The sequence below is a fragment of the Schistocerca nitens genome, chromosome 6 (genome assembly GCF_023898315.1).
Source record: "Schistocerca nitens isolate TAMUIC-IGC-003100 chromosome 6, iqSchNite1.1, whole genome shotgun sequence".
NCBI classification, from domain to species: Eukaryota; Metazoa; Arthropoda; class Insecta; order Orthoptera; family Acrididae; genus Schistocerca; species Schistocerca nitens.
Window position 1 is genome coordinate 713,892,107 of NC_064619.1, and position 15,226 is coordinate 713,907,332.

General features: G+C 45.3%; 1 long non-coding RNA gene across 1 annotated transcript in view; it reads right to left on the reverse strand.

Annotated features, from left to right (window-relative positions):
- Positions 1-3,573: 3,573 nt before the first annotated feature.
- LOC126262983 (uncharacterized) overlaps positions 3,574-15,226 on the reverse strand; it is a 70,397-nt gene continuing 58,744 nt past the window's right edge. Inside the window, exons 2-4 of the long non-coding RNA XR_007546794.1 lie at positions 4,346-4,452; positions 3,882-4,079; positions 3,574-3,770 (exon numbers count right to left, since the gene is read on the reverse strand). This is a non-coding gene — a long non-coding RNA (uncharacterized LOC126262983). The remainder of the gene's footprint in view (positions 3,771-3,881; positions 4,080-4,345; positions 4,453-15,226) is intronic.

The window sequence follows — 15,226 nt, forward strand, 5'->3', positions numbered from 1 at the left end:
CACATACTGGGTCCTTGGAAGTGCAATGTACTATCTACTAGATGCACAACTAATAACCTGTCTGAGGAAGAGTCACTGAGGCACCTTAAGCAAATATGCTGTTTACCATTATGCTTACTCAGTTGGGTGGAAAGGAGTCGGGACATGTCTTGATCCAAACATAATGATAATTATCACCTTCAGAGAAGAGCAGCATGTTTACATGCAACTCTCACTCACCGGCAAATTTTGAGAAATGAAGGCGTCCAATGACAATACCTTGCTCATCTGACATACTTTTCTTCTCCAGGATATAAACATGAGCCAATATTCTGCACCTCAAATTTAGGTATGTCCTGAATCTTGATGGGGAACTTTACACCATCAAAGTCATATAACACCCACGAATATCGTCACCTATATGATACGTACCGGGATGCTCAGGATGATCCCTACGATCCTACTCTCTCTCTCATGAGCCAGGAGTGTCCATGGTTGGTTGGTTGGTTGGTTTCAAAGATGGGTGGAAGGGACCAAACTGCGAGGTCATTGATCCCTTGCTCACGGTAAAATAAGTACACAAGGGAAAGAAGAAAAGAAAGGAGATATACAGCACATTAACAGGAGAACGGAAGAACCTGAAGAACAACAGGAGGACAACCAACACTACTATGAACAAAACAGGAAAAAAAAAAAAAAAAAAAACCACAGAGAGCAGCAAGAAACAGGTAGAAGAGGTAAAAACAAGAGAGCAGATGACCATGGCTGGCCGACCACGAGAATAAAAGGAAAAGCCAGCCGCTCTGTGACACATTAAAGCCGCTCTGTGACACATTAAAACATCCAGCCTAAATGCATTAGAGTGCAGAACACAAAGAGACAAAGGACATGCGCTAAAACTGATATAGAATGATAAAATACACCGTCACATATAAAAGGCGAAACTAAATTAGCCAATGAGGCGTTGTCAGCTAAAATTAATGGCAACCAGTCCGGTAACTAAGAGTGCGCCGTAGAGCAGCCAAAGAACAGCTCACCAAGATATGGATCACTGTCGGCCTAGCGCCGCAACAACACTGAAAGTAGCCGTGTGTCACCCAAGCGTGGCCAATAAGGAGCTGACAGAGAACCATAGAGTCCCTGTGAGAGGCCCATGTGGAGGTCTCCCACACATTTGTAGTCTCCTTAAAGGCATACAGTTTGTTGTGCATACTGAGGTTATGCCATTCCGTCTCCCAAAGCCATAAAACCTTGCGGCATAGTACTGAACACAGGTCAGTTGCAGAGAAGCAAATCTGCATAAGTGGTTCCCGTGTAACCAGTTTGGCCAGCTTGTTGGCAAGTTTGTTGCCTGGGATTCTGACGTGACCTGGGGTCCAGACAAACACCACCGAACCACTGGACTGTTCCAGGGCATAGATGGACTCCTGGGTGGTCGCTACCAAAGGATGACAAGGGTAGCACTGATTCATAGCTTGTATGCCGCTCAAGGAGTCAGTACACAAAAGAGATGACTCCCCAGGAAATGAGCGGATGTGCTCAAGAGCATGGTATATAGCCACCAGCTCGGCAGTGAAAACACTGCGGCCATTAGGCAAAGAATGCTGTTCAATATGTCCTCCATGGATATACGCAAAGCTGACGTGATCATCAACCATCTAGCTGCTGTCCAAAACCCTTTCATGGTCTCCATACATGTGAAGAATCATGAGGTAATGGCAGCGGAGCCGCAGGGTTAACAGAGTCCTTAGGGTCACGTGAAATGTCCAAGCGAAGCCGCGGTCTAGGTGTACACCATTGAGGTGTACATGAATGGACCTGTGTATGTGAATGGACCTCAATTATAGGTGGTAAGGGCAAGGACTCCAGTTCCAAAAGAAGGGATTGGACACAAACTGCAATTGGAAGCCCTGACGTGGGCCGCCGATGAGAGAGAAGAACCGCGATGGGTGGGAAAAGGAGATGGTAATTCGGATGCACAGGAGAACTATGAAAGTGTGCAATGTAACTGGAGAGCAATTGCGCACGCATTACCTGCGATGGAGGGACTCTGGCCTCCACCAGGACACTGGTCATGACTCATCCTAAAAGCCCCTGTCGCCAGGCGACTCCCACAGTCAAGGTGGGATTGAACAAGGTCTCTGTAGAGCTGCAGCAGCGTAGAGCAATCTGCACCCCAGTTGGTGTTGCTCAGGCAGCGGAGGGCATTGAGGTGCTGCCAGCACTTCCGCTTAAGTTAACGGTGAGGAAGCAAAGTCAATCGGGCATCAAAAACAAGTCCTAAGAATCGATATGTCTCCACTATAGTTAGTGGATCGTCATTACGGTAAAGTGCTGGTTCTGGAAGAATGGTACGATGCCGACAGAAGTGCATAACATACGACTTTGCAGCCAAGAACTGGAAACTGTGGGCAAGAGCTCATGACTGTGCCTCGTGGATGGCTCCCTGTAGGCACCGCTCAGGAAACCCGTACTGATGGAGCAGTACGAAATGCAGAAGTCATCTACAAACAGAGAAGGTGAGACGGACGGCCCTACAGCTGCTGCTAGACCATTAATGGCCACTAAAAATAGAGATACACACAATACAGAGCCCTGTACTGTAGGACCCCATTCTCCTGGATATGGATTGGGGGGGGGGGGGGGGGGACTAAGGGAGGCACCAACTTGGACATGGAAAGTACAAAGCGACAGGAAGTTCTGGATAAAAATCCGGAGTGGGCCTCTGAGGCCCCCTATCGTATAATGTGGCAAGGATATGATGTCGCCAGGTGGTGTCATACACTTTTTAAAAATCAAAACAGACGGCAACCAGGTGTTGGCGTCTGTAAAAGAAGCCTGCAAAAGAAGCCTGGTCCTTTTTATTTTTTATATTAATGCATGCCTGGTTATTAGCTATATCCTTAGGCAACTTGATATAGCTAGATCCTCCATTTACTGGATCATTTACATGTGTAGGGATGTCCAGGTGTAGTATCTGACTGAGTGCTTCAACTAACCCTCCGACTTCCATCTCGGGAAAACCAGGCCAGTAGAGCACTCAAGATGGATTTACGAAACCACTGGACGATTGACGTGCTCCGTGGCATCGAGCCATTTTTTCTCCGAAGATGATTAAGACTTGTCTCTTCAACGCGAGCATCAACTTTGTCGGGATGTGATAGTTTGATGCAAAGTACGCACTGCATTTAATGGCCAGAAAACTTATCATTGACTACTTTGAGCAGCTTCTTTTCCACGACAGGAAGGTATGCTCTTAGAAAACCAACAGGGTTGCGATACCCTCCTGCCAGGTTCTTGATCCTTGTGAACAAGACTCGCTCCTTGAAAGTGTCTAATTACCGCATATTCTAACTGCGATATGGTGTCACTGACCTGATGTCCTTCACTGAAAGGACGGGGAAAGGGAACTGCCACTATCCACATGATCATCTCTATTACTATTAATACTGCTCTGTGTTCACCCCGCTGGTATGATGCTGGGGAGAGGCAAATCGGAATGCGCCAAGCCACACATACCTTGTGTTTATACCAATTCTGACGAGGCTGATATGGATGACAGAGGAGGATGCTGCAGTGCTACCGGGTCACACCAATGAGAACAGCCAGGCTGTGGCTATGGTTCCCAATGCTGTTGCTTTTGCTGCTGTTGCAGACTCGATCGATAACTTGAGGGGTGGTAGATCATTGGTAGGTCCGCAGACACCAGAGCGATGGTGCTGGGTGGCAATCGTGACCTCCCATGCTATGTGTAGCGGCGCCCTTAGAGGAGACGCGTACTTTACCAGGCACTAGAAGAAGAGATGAAAAAAATTATAGTTAAGTACATTTCTTGCCACTGTTGACACAGTGAAAGGAAGAATACTGATGATCACAAGGTTATAAGCAGAGTGAGTAATTACCTTTTTTGCTCTGGCTCCAAGGCATGAACATTTCACTGGGTGACTCCCCCACACCCTCAAAGAAGTGATCACCACCATCATTAAACAGGGCCAGATCGAGACGCCTTTTCTCCTCTATTTCAGTGACCCTCTGCCTGACCCATTCACGAATGTCACTAACCTCATCAGAACCGGCATCTGGTAATTGGTCTGTCTCGTCTACAACAGACAAGACATATAAACCATTTTGTGAGAGAAAATAAAATTTCCTATACTACTACTACTAGTGTTGCTGCTTGTGAAGTGGATAGTTCTTTTCAGCCTCCAGCTCAGTTTGCATTTGCATCAAGTGAACGAGAGAGAGAGAGAGAGAGAGAGAGAGAGAGAGAGAGAGAGGGGGGGGGGGGGGAGGGGGGAAGTATGAAACAAGAAAATGTTTGAACCACTACTATACAGGAACAAATTTCAATGAAAATTATACTCACAAGGCAATCCTGGCTGCTAGCCCATCACAGGAGGCTGGACTTACAGTGCCACGGTCCAGTCCCCTCCCGTCTCTCCTCAAAATCCAAGATAAAATCCTGGAGTTGTACTATAACAAGAAACGGAAACTGAATTAACAAGGTGAATTTAACATACACATGAAATACAAACTCAAAATACTAATTATTTACTAAGTTGGTAATACTGTCTCCAGAACTCTACTTATCTTGCCGCTATACTCTGAATTGTTGCTGCTAGCTCTCCTCATCTTGGTGACAAAAATGTACGTAACACAGACTGATTGAGAGGGGTTATGGGACCAAACGGCGAGGTCATCAGTCCTGTAGTTCAGAAGTTAATCACAAGAAATAGGGTCCGCTAAAAGTGGATGGATCCAGTCAGGGGAGTCCTAATAATAAACATTAAACACCCACAGTAAAAGGTATAAAAGGTGAGACCAAATCTAAAAACTGGAAGAAAGGGGTGGTTCATGGGGTCACCGACTGAGAAGACTGGAAAAGAGGGCCCAACCACAACCAACCAGCCAATGCTCGAAGACTAAAGTAGAATCTTATACCTGGAAGTAAAAAACACTTTCACAGAGGTAACTGAGGATCAGTTCAACCATCCGTCAATCATCTAATATTAAATTTAAGGAATTGGGAAGACGACACTTAACACAAAGGTGGAAAGAAGGGGACATTCCACCAATATGTGGGATACTGTCTGGCTCCAAAACCACATTGTATGGGTGGGTCATTACATAGGAGGAAACAATGGGTGAGCCTGATATAACCAATGCATAGATGGCATAAAACAGTGGACTCCTCCTGAGAGGACACACACATATGAGCGTACACACAACAAGGCTGACAGCAGTGGACTGAGGACTATGGAGGGCAGGTTGTGGGTTTATACAGACTTAGACGACCAATGAGAGAGCTTCATTTGAATGGACAGCCAATGAGAAGCCTTTATGGAACATCACTATTTCCTGGAAGGGCTCGATGTGGCTATCATATCTCTTTCCAAACAACAGGAATGCTTTTATGATTAACAGCATTTTTGCAAGCATGTACAGACACAATGAAGGCTTTTAGCAGTGAGAACAAGAGTGAATGTTTACCATTTCTGAGAAGTTTGTTGAAAACAGGACATTATGTTTTCTGGGAAGGGTGACACACAATGGATGGGGTGCCTCATTAGGAGCATAAGGAAGAATGCATTCGATGTTATTCTGGGAGATTTTCGTCAACAGTTTCCATAAGCAGTGCAAAAGATTCCTATAGAATGTCCAGAGGGAGGCTAGACTTTCATTTACATACACATGAGACATCAGTATAACACTGACAACCTTGTAGCCGCACCTGCGACGGTGAGTTGCTAGGATAACATCTTGCTCAGCAATTAGGCCATGTCAGAGCTATCACATATAGAAGCTCTCAATGAGTTGTTGTTCATGTCATAGGTGCCAGCCAGATACGTCTCACCTGTGGGACAGGCTGGCATGTAGAGCAATTAGAAGACCGCGTCTCCTATTTATGCTAATCTGCACTGGACCCGCAGATATGAAGGTGACGCGTCAGCGCACCTGACATGGCGGCCCCGTAAACATGTTACCACCCTCTCCAGGTGGGCATGCCCATAAATCTCGCTTGTGGGACAGGTTGGATCCGTGTCAGTGCACTGCCCAAGAGAGCGTGCCTGTCACAGCTGGTCATCATTCCACCTTGGACCTCTGTAGGGAACAGATAGCTGGTAAGACACAGTTGGATTTCTTAACGATAGTTTGAAAACATTTTTACATGCAGTGAGTGTTTGTGCACTGCATTATTTCATTTAAGTGTTGTGAGCGTGTTTCCTGAGCATTATACATGCATTATTCTGACAATTTAACACATAGTGAATGTGTCTGTACATCGGTGTACTGCATTATTTTTCTAATTTAAGAGTAGTTTGCACATTGTAGGCTATGTATTGCAATCAGGGCTAGTGTTTTGTATCAGCGTAATAAATAAACTACGTGAAATCCATCCCTAAATAAATTGTTTCAGCTTCCCGCTGAAGTACACTGCTTCCTCTGCAACAGCTGGTTGGAGACTGACCATTTCCCACCAATTCCAAGGTAGATGTGGTGGTTGGATGACTTAGGTTAGAGGAGGTAGCTCAACTGACCTATTTTCCCACCAAAACTTGAACTTCCCACCATGATGACACTGCATCATGGCAGCCATTTTGAATAAATTTGGCAACAATGCAGAATGTGGCTGTGCTCTCTTTGTCCTATTACTAATGATGGCCAAATGACATGTGAGAAGAACAACACTTATTCAACACAAATCCTGAATGTTACACATGTAACAAGCCTAATCACTGTAAGGAGAAATAATTTGCTACAACTGCTGGGTACAGGGCCACATATAGAGAGATTGCCGCAATAAAAGAAAGAGTAACGTGAGCAACAAACAACCTGGGAGACCATTAAATGAGTGCCAAGATGTATGTGCCACCACATCGTCAGTAGTGGGGCAAAAGGGGCATCACTCCACTTTGCATTATTGCCAATTTATTCAAGATGACGGCCACTGATGTAATGGCGGGAAATTCAAATTTTGCCGGGAAAACAGGTCAACTGGGCTACCTCCACTAACCCAACTCCCTTCCCCTCCCCTCCCCTCCCCTCTCCCATCCAGAAATTGGCAGGGAAAAAAAGAGTCTGTGCTGGGCTGCCAGATAGGATGGATGTAAGTCTTTATTTTTTATGCAGTGCAGTATATTGTTTATTTAAACATTTTGAATTGCCACTGATTGAGCACTATACAGTAGCTCCATCCAGTGTGTTCACCTTGAGGTCCAGGGGCCATCTGACCTACTTCACAACACCACTACCAAAATGCGCTCTTGACCTCCAATGACATAATCCAAGATGGTAGCCAAGATTAAAAATTGTGGGAAATTCGCTCAATCTTCATCTAGCTGCTAGACGCCGAGGACCTCATGACAGTATGCTAATATATCGTGCACATGGCATTGTTTAACCAATTTGTTTAAGAATATTGTACATTTACTTCTGAAATCTAACATCTCGAAAGTGACATTTGTGTTTAAACAATTTAGACAATGTTAAGCTACTATGATACTTTTTTTTAAATTCTGATAGCGACATGAACCACGTAATTACACTGTCACAGATCACACTAAACATATCTGAAAAACTTTCTCGGGAGCACTCTGTGCACCAGAATCGCACCCGCTGGAAGCAGCCATGCACCGGGTTTGAAGCACTGGCCACTGGCAACTGCAACTGCCACTGCAACTGCAGGACAGTTGCACTAAGCACATCCTCTCTTACTAGAATTACCTCACCCTTCTATATGGCGCACATATACTCCTTGTCATTGACAAGAACTGCTTCAGGCATTATTAAAATCTGTTTAAGCAATGCGAGGCTGGACATAGCAAACACTCCCTGTTGAGGTCCAGCCCATGACTGTAACTGCCATGTGAGTATTAAAAAATTTCATGGTAGTTGTAGTAGTAGTAGTAGTAGTAGTAGTAGTAGTGTAATTTGTTTTTGTATCGTTGGTTTATTTCTTATTTCATGCTTGTTCTTGTTCTAGCTCACTTAGTGAAAACTTAGCTTCAGCTGGAGGCTGAAAAAATACACCTGCCACACACTGAGGAACAGCCTCCAGTGGCGAATATACAGTGCCAACAGTCACCTAAGCGTAGATGAAAAAACACCTATGCAGTAGTAGCTATTTGTATTGTATTTTATATTATTATGACAAAAATTCTAGCGGCTTTTGACCTCCTAGAAAGGCAGCTGAAAACTATTCACCAACTGCACAGCAGTCTCCAACACCACAAGAACGATGGAAGGGCAACAAACACTTAAATTGACAAAAGGGGAGAAGAAACTCACAGAAACGGGAGAAACTGGTAGAAGGGATTAAGACGACAAAACAGATTACCATGGCTGGCTGACCATGAGAATAGAAAGGAGAAGCCAGCCACTCTACAACCCATTAAAATGTCCACCCTAAAAGCACTAGGACGGATGACACTGAGTGACAAAGGACATGCACTAAAACTTAGATGAAATGATAAAACCCACCCTCACGAATAAAACATAAAACTGAATCAGCCAATGAGGTGTTCTCAGATAAAATTATCAGCAACGAGTCCGGTAACTGAAGATTTCGTCGTAGGGCAGCCAAAGTGGGACACTGCACCAGAATGTGGGCCACTGTCAACAGGGGGCTGTAGCTCAGCCAGGTGGGGGAAAAAAAAAATGCCGCAATTCCACTGGAGGACGACATTATCGTGAGGCTGGGAAGGCATGAAGCATGGGAGGCAGGTTATGCCTCAGGGTCACCTGCTGCCACCGATTGAGTATTTGTAGCCGTTTCTAAGATGGATGAGGCATCAGTGAGATCCAGGTCCACAGTGGACACTAAGATCTCCAACGTATCCTCAGATGCAGAACTGACAGGGAGTGGTGGTGTTGGGGCCACCAGAGGGTCCTGTTTCTTAGCACACTACTACTTAGTTTGCTTGCTCTCTTGCTTCTCTTTAGGGGCTTGCTAGGAAGATTTCTCCGAAGCAGCTTCAGGCATGGAGGAAGACTGTGAAGCTCTTTGTCCAGCAGCTTTTGGCTCCTTTGGCCACTGGCAAGTGTCTGCCATGGCATTAGTGGAGACCTTGGGAGAGAGGGCCCCAAAGGAAAGAGTGCCCCAAAGGACCCCTTCCGCATGAGAGGAGCCAGAGGAGGCTGTTGCTTCTCCGGCAGGGGGAGGGGACCGATGTCCCTGTGCTTGGGGGTGGGGGGCTTGCTCCTGAAGTAGGAGCTTTGGGAGCAACAAAGGAAGATTTGCCCCCCTACCATGTATTCTGGTGGCCCAGAGGGCCCACTGTTCATTGCATGGAGTGAGGAACAACTGGCACTTGGGATGGCGATGGTGGCATAGCCGCAGCATATGTCGACATCAATCTAATGGGGTGTAATCTTCCAAATTTACGAAGTGTAGCGGGAAGACGTGCTCGAACTTCCAGCACTTAAAACCCCGCAAAAGGGGAGGAATGTATGGCTTAATGTCACAGCGGTAAACTATCACCTTTACCTTTTCAGGCAATGAATCACCCTCAAAGGCCAAGATGAAGGCACCAGTAGCAACCCTGTTGTCTTTTGGTCCCCTGTAAATGCGCCGGATGATATGAACACCCTGCTGTTCTAAATTGGTGTGAAGTTCGTCATCAGACTGCAAGAGGAGATCGCGATGGAAAATGATCCCTTGGACCATGTTGAGGCTTTTATGGGGAGTGACAGAAACAGTAATATCACCTGCTTGTCGCAGGCAAGTAACACTCAGGATTGGGCTGGGGATGCTGTCTGAATCAAGATTGCACCGTTTCGCATCTTGGACAGCACTGTCACTTCTCCAAACTTATCCTCAAGGTGTTCAATGAAAAATTGAGGCTTCATAGGTAGAAAGGAGTCCCGATCAGTTCTGCTACACACTAAAAACTGAGGCGAATGTGGCTCTCTCCGTTCTGTAGACCTGTGTTCCTCCCACGGTGTAGCGAGGGAAAGAAATGATTAGGGTCATTCTTGGTGGCATTGTATTCGATCTTGCCCTCCTTAGAGACATCTGGTGCCATACGGTCACCAGCAAGAGATGACTTAATCTACTTCATTGAGTGTCATCCACTCTGATGCCACCCACTCCGATTAGGGCTTTCCCCCAGGGCACCACCCAGCCACAGCGAAGGCCAACTGGCATGATGGCCATTGCCAGGAGTCCTGATACCCCAGGAAGACAGCTCAGGCATCAGCAGTGCGATTCCCGTGTTGTCAGGGGGCTACCACCAAATGGGTACATGACGGCCCCACCACAATGGACTGGCTACCGTGCTGGATACTGGGTGCAGAGAAATCCATTATTGTCATGGGGGCAAAAGAGGACAGGAGGCAACTGAAGAAGATGACATACCCCGGAAAGTGTCCTCATACAAATAGCTGAATTGCAGGTGGAGATGCAAAGCCATGACAAGAGATTCAGGAGATCGAATCTAAGGGCACTATGGACAACTCGTGCACTGTGTAAGGTGTCCTTCACCATATGGCTCGCACTTCAGTAGAATTTTGAAAGTGACAAGTCAAATCCTACGGGGGACCACCACATTAAGGCCGAAACGTGAGAGTCTTTTTAGTCTCCTCTTGCAACAGGCAGGGGGGTATATATCTTTGGTGGAGGTGATGATGTGATGGATCAGAGGCACCGTATCGAGCTGACTATTTGTAGTGTCATTCCCAGAACCGATCGCAGCCCTCTGGTTTGGAGCCGAGTGGAAGGCTTAAACCAGAGGCTCAGACGATTCTGCAGAGATATGGGGTGCAAACGTCTCGACCTCCGCTATCAGGTGGAGAAATGTAGGGTCCCACTGAATAGGTCAGGCATGCACTACACGCAGGAAGCAGCTACAAGGGTAGCGGAGTACATGTGGAGTGCACATGTGGGGTTTTTAGGTTAGAGAATTCCCTCCCTAGGCCCGTCAAGACGCCTCCTGAGACGCAACAAGGAAGCAGTAGGCAAAATACAACAAGGAATGACAATATTAATGTGGTAATAGTAAACTGCATGAGCGTGTATAGAAAGATCCCAGAACTGCTCTCATTAATAAACGGTCACAAGGCTCACATAGTACTAGGGACGGAAAGTAGGCTGAAACCAGATGATCCTGTGGCCAACTACAGTACCCTCTCCTGTCCTTTTTAGTGAAGGACATCAGGTCAGTGAAACCATATTGCAGTTAGAATACTTAGTGTAGCAGATGGCTTTGAGGAGCAAATCCCATTCACAAGGATCAAGAGTCCAGCAGGACTATCGGGTTTCTCAGGGCGTGTCTTCCTCTCATGGAAAGAGAGCTCCTCAAAACAGTCCATGACCCGTGGTATCCTGCCATTAAATGCAGTGTGGTGCTGTGCATCGCACTTGTTGCAACACACCTAATGTATCTATGGCATTGGAGAGACAAGTCTTCATTATTTTTTTGGGAGAAAATGGTGTGATAATGTGGAGCACGTCAATTGCCAGGTGGTGGTGTGAATCTGCATTGAGGGCTATACTGGCCTGGTTTTCCGAGACGGAAGTGAGAGGGCAGCTAAAGTGCTCAGCTGTATACTACACCTGGACATCCAAACACATGCATATGATCTGGTAAATGGAGGCTCTGGCTGCATCAAGCTCCGTAAGGATATAGCTAATAAGAGAGCATGCATTAATGTCTAAAACAGGAAGGATCAGGCCTGTTTTGCAGGGTCGAGAGAAATTACAATTATGGAGATCATCCTGGGCGTTCCAGTACATACCATGTAGGTGATAATATTCGTGGGTGATGTAACTTTGATGGTATCGAGTTCCTGTCAAGATCCAGGACATACCTAAATTTGAGGCACAGAATACTGGAACATAGGTTCAGGTTTGTGGCCTGGTGAAGAAAAGCAAGACAGATGAACAGAACAAGCTGAGCCATGGTTGACTCATGTTATGCTTTGCATTAAACCTTGGTTGCTATTCTGTGATTAGTCTCCCACAGTTATTGCGATTATGCTGTTATCCTCTCTCTCCGTGAGTGGCAGCAGCACCCTGTATCAATATTTGCACCCTTGTACTATCTTTGGCCTTGTGCTTATAGTTTCCACCTGTACCATGTGTGGGGCAGTTGGTCGGAGCAGTGAGGAAGTCTCTGTGGCGTGTGTCTCACCGGGGCCGCTGGTGGCATCGACACACGGTTGGAATGTGAGGGGCAGTTCCCTGCTACGAGGTCTGTGGCTCACAAATCCCGGACACTAAAGTTGAGTCTTTACTTAATCTACCAGCCAGCCCCAACTGTTCACAATGTGTCGTTTCAATTTCGTTGTGGGCTGTTGGGACATCCCTGCGAGCAACAGCGTGTGTCTTCAAGTTGGTGAAATTCTAGCCACCCTCCTGTGGAGTTTAACTTACCTTTATTATTTTGGAATTGAAGTGCACAAGTGGAATCTTCTGCCTTATGGCCGTTAACATTTCGGTTACCTGCCCTGGCCATTTACATAAATTGAGGCAGTGTATTTTCCTGGTCCTGCTGTGACTGTTTAGCATGTCGTGTAGTTTGACAGCTGAATGTGTAATTCGTTGTGGGTGCCAATACCTCCTGCGTTGTTCCATGGAATTCCCTGTTGTGTGCTCGTCGGGTGGAGCAGAAGTTATCCTGTCGCTTGGTCTGCTGACTGTCTGTTGGTTGAGTTGTCGTCGGATTGAGAATTGTTGGGCCGACTGCCTGTCCCACTTAAGTGAGTGTTAGTGTTTGAATTCCAGGCCAAACTTTGGAAAATTCTGAGCGCCATTTGATGTGCTGCCTTTTCTTATTTGTTCTTGTTGTTCATGTATGGCTTCTAGCTGATTTTAAATTAAAGTTGTTTTGCCCTCGAGGCGTGAGATTGAATGGTGCATTTAGCTGGGAATTAAGTTCTAAAATTAATGTTTGGGTTGCTCTGTTTTTAATGCTTCCTTTACTCTTGTAATGTTTGTCAAATGAATAAAGTAGTATGTTCGAGTGAAACTGATAGCCACTCATTTTGGCCCCTTTCCACAAATTAAACTATCTGCCCTGTCCTGCAGGTATAGCAGGGGATCTCACAAGCGTATGGTTGTCAGCCCCCTCCATTTCTCAAAATTTGCCGGTGAGTGTAAGATGCATAGAATATGCTGCTGTTCTCTGAATGTGATAATTATCATTATGTTTGGATCAATGAATGTCCTGACTTCTGTTCTCTCAACTGAGTAACCACAAGTGTCTAAAGCATATTCGCTTAAGGTGACTCAACACCTTTTCTGCACGCACGTTATTAGCGGTTCATCTTGGAGACTGTACTTCCAAGGACGCAGTACATATTGTTATGCCTACTGCGGAAAAAAATAAATAAATAAAAAAGAAATCAAAGTTTATGAATGCTCACCACCAGGAGCAATGCCCATTTGTAGTGTATGCCGACTTTGAATGCCTCCTCGCTTCTGACCCACTGTAAAGGTGACTCGATGACCTCACATACCGCCTTTACAGAGAAACACATACCATATGTCGCAGCGTACCAAACTGTATTGTACTATGATTTGAGTCTCAACCACTAGGAATCTTACGTCAATGATAATCCTGCGGTTTGGCTGCTCACTGTGCTCAAAAACTTTCATCAGAGGTTGATAGGCTTTACAACCAAAACGTTCTCATGACAACATCAAAAGAAAATGAAGATTTCTACAATAACACATTTGACTGTCATATCTGTGAGCTGCTGTTAGACATGCCGAAACTCCTTGTAGAGACCACTGACACCTAACGGGGAAGTTACATGGCAGCTCACAATACATGGCAATTTGAAGTACCAGCTACCAAGCCACAAACCTGTTTTATTCCACAATTTACGTGGGTATGATGCTCACTTTTTTGTTGAGCACTTGGCTGATTTCAGCTGGGAGAAAAATCAGGTCTGTGTCCCACCTGAGAGCATCGGGGAACACATTTCATTCTCCAAATGAATGATGCCGAGAATTATGCTCTGCACACTACGTTTTGTGCAGGTACAACTCCAGAAGCTTGTTAAAACTCTACCTTGGGAGGATATGCATACCACTGGAGCTGCATTTCCCAACAAGGAAATGGACTGCTGCACAGTCTTCCATATTCAGCCGCTGTTGCAGCTTATTTGCACCACTTTTCCTAAGTAATGAGATTGTTCCACCAATCACAATTAGTCCTTCCTCTACGTTTGCTTGAACTTTTTGGTGCAAATAGTACAATGCCACTTATCAATATAGGTTCTTTGGCACTAGACATAGCGTAGCAGACCATGTGAATACACTACGAGAAATGAAGGTATAGATGATGTGAATATCCCACGAGAAAGGTTTGCCGGCAGTGTGGGCAGAGATCTTAACAAGAAACATTGTTGAGAACAGTGCTAGCAACACATCTGCAATGAAAACATGTTGCAAACTTCAGCACAGGCACCGATTAGCAACAGTAAATTGTAGTGATTGATAAGGAGAAATGTGGATCTATATGCCTGAAGTTCACAACTTGTTCATGCAAAAAATACAAATCTATTTTTGGGTTAGTGGTTATTCATAATGCAGAGGCCACAAACAACTGTGTAACACAAAGAAAATTTGATGCCACACAGGAAAATATTGGTGGATAGCATCCAATGAAGAATAAATTACAAGTCACTAGTTTTACATGCCAACCTCAATGGGGCTAAATCAGGAAGCGTTTTGTTAATTGCAGCAGCAGGCTGTTCAGTATGTGCAAGGCACTTCCTGATTATTTGAGTAATCACCCCAATGAAGCTGCAGGAGATAAAAAGGACTTTTCCAAGTGCCTAGGTCACAGAATTCAAAGCAAGTATGAACTAATATGTGACTATTATGAAGAGGTTAGGCATTACATTGCAACATAGGACACTTGCTCAGCAACTTTCCCTAGCTTTTGATGAATTACTTGCATATCAGCACCATACAAACTACCTAAAGGTTACAAATGATTGTCGAGTTGTTTTAGGCAGATCTTGAGCCATTTGATTCCAGTGAAACAGTAAATCTGAACATGATAATCAATATTTCTCAAGGAACCTCTCTGTAAAAAGGAGGTTGTGTTATTGTTAGGTGAAAATTATATATGAGAGATAGAGATAGAGGTGCTGGCCAGTACTTACCTCAGCTCAGTACAGCCGATAGATACACAAAACAGAATAGAAAATTTACATTCCTAGCTTTCGGAACTTTGTTCCTTCGTCAGGGAGGAGAGAGGGGAAAAAAGGGAAGAAGGGAAAGTGGATTCAGTTA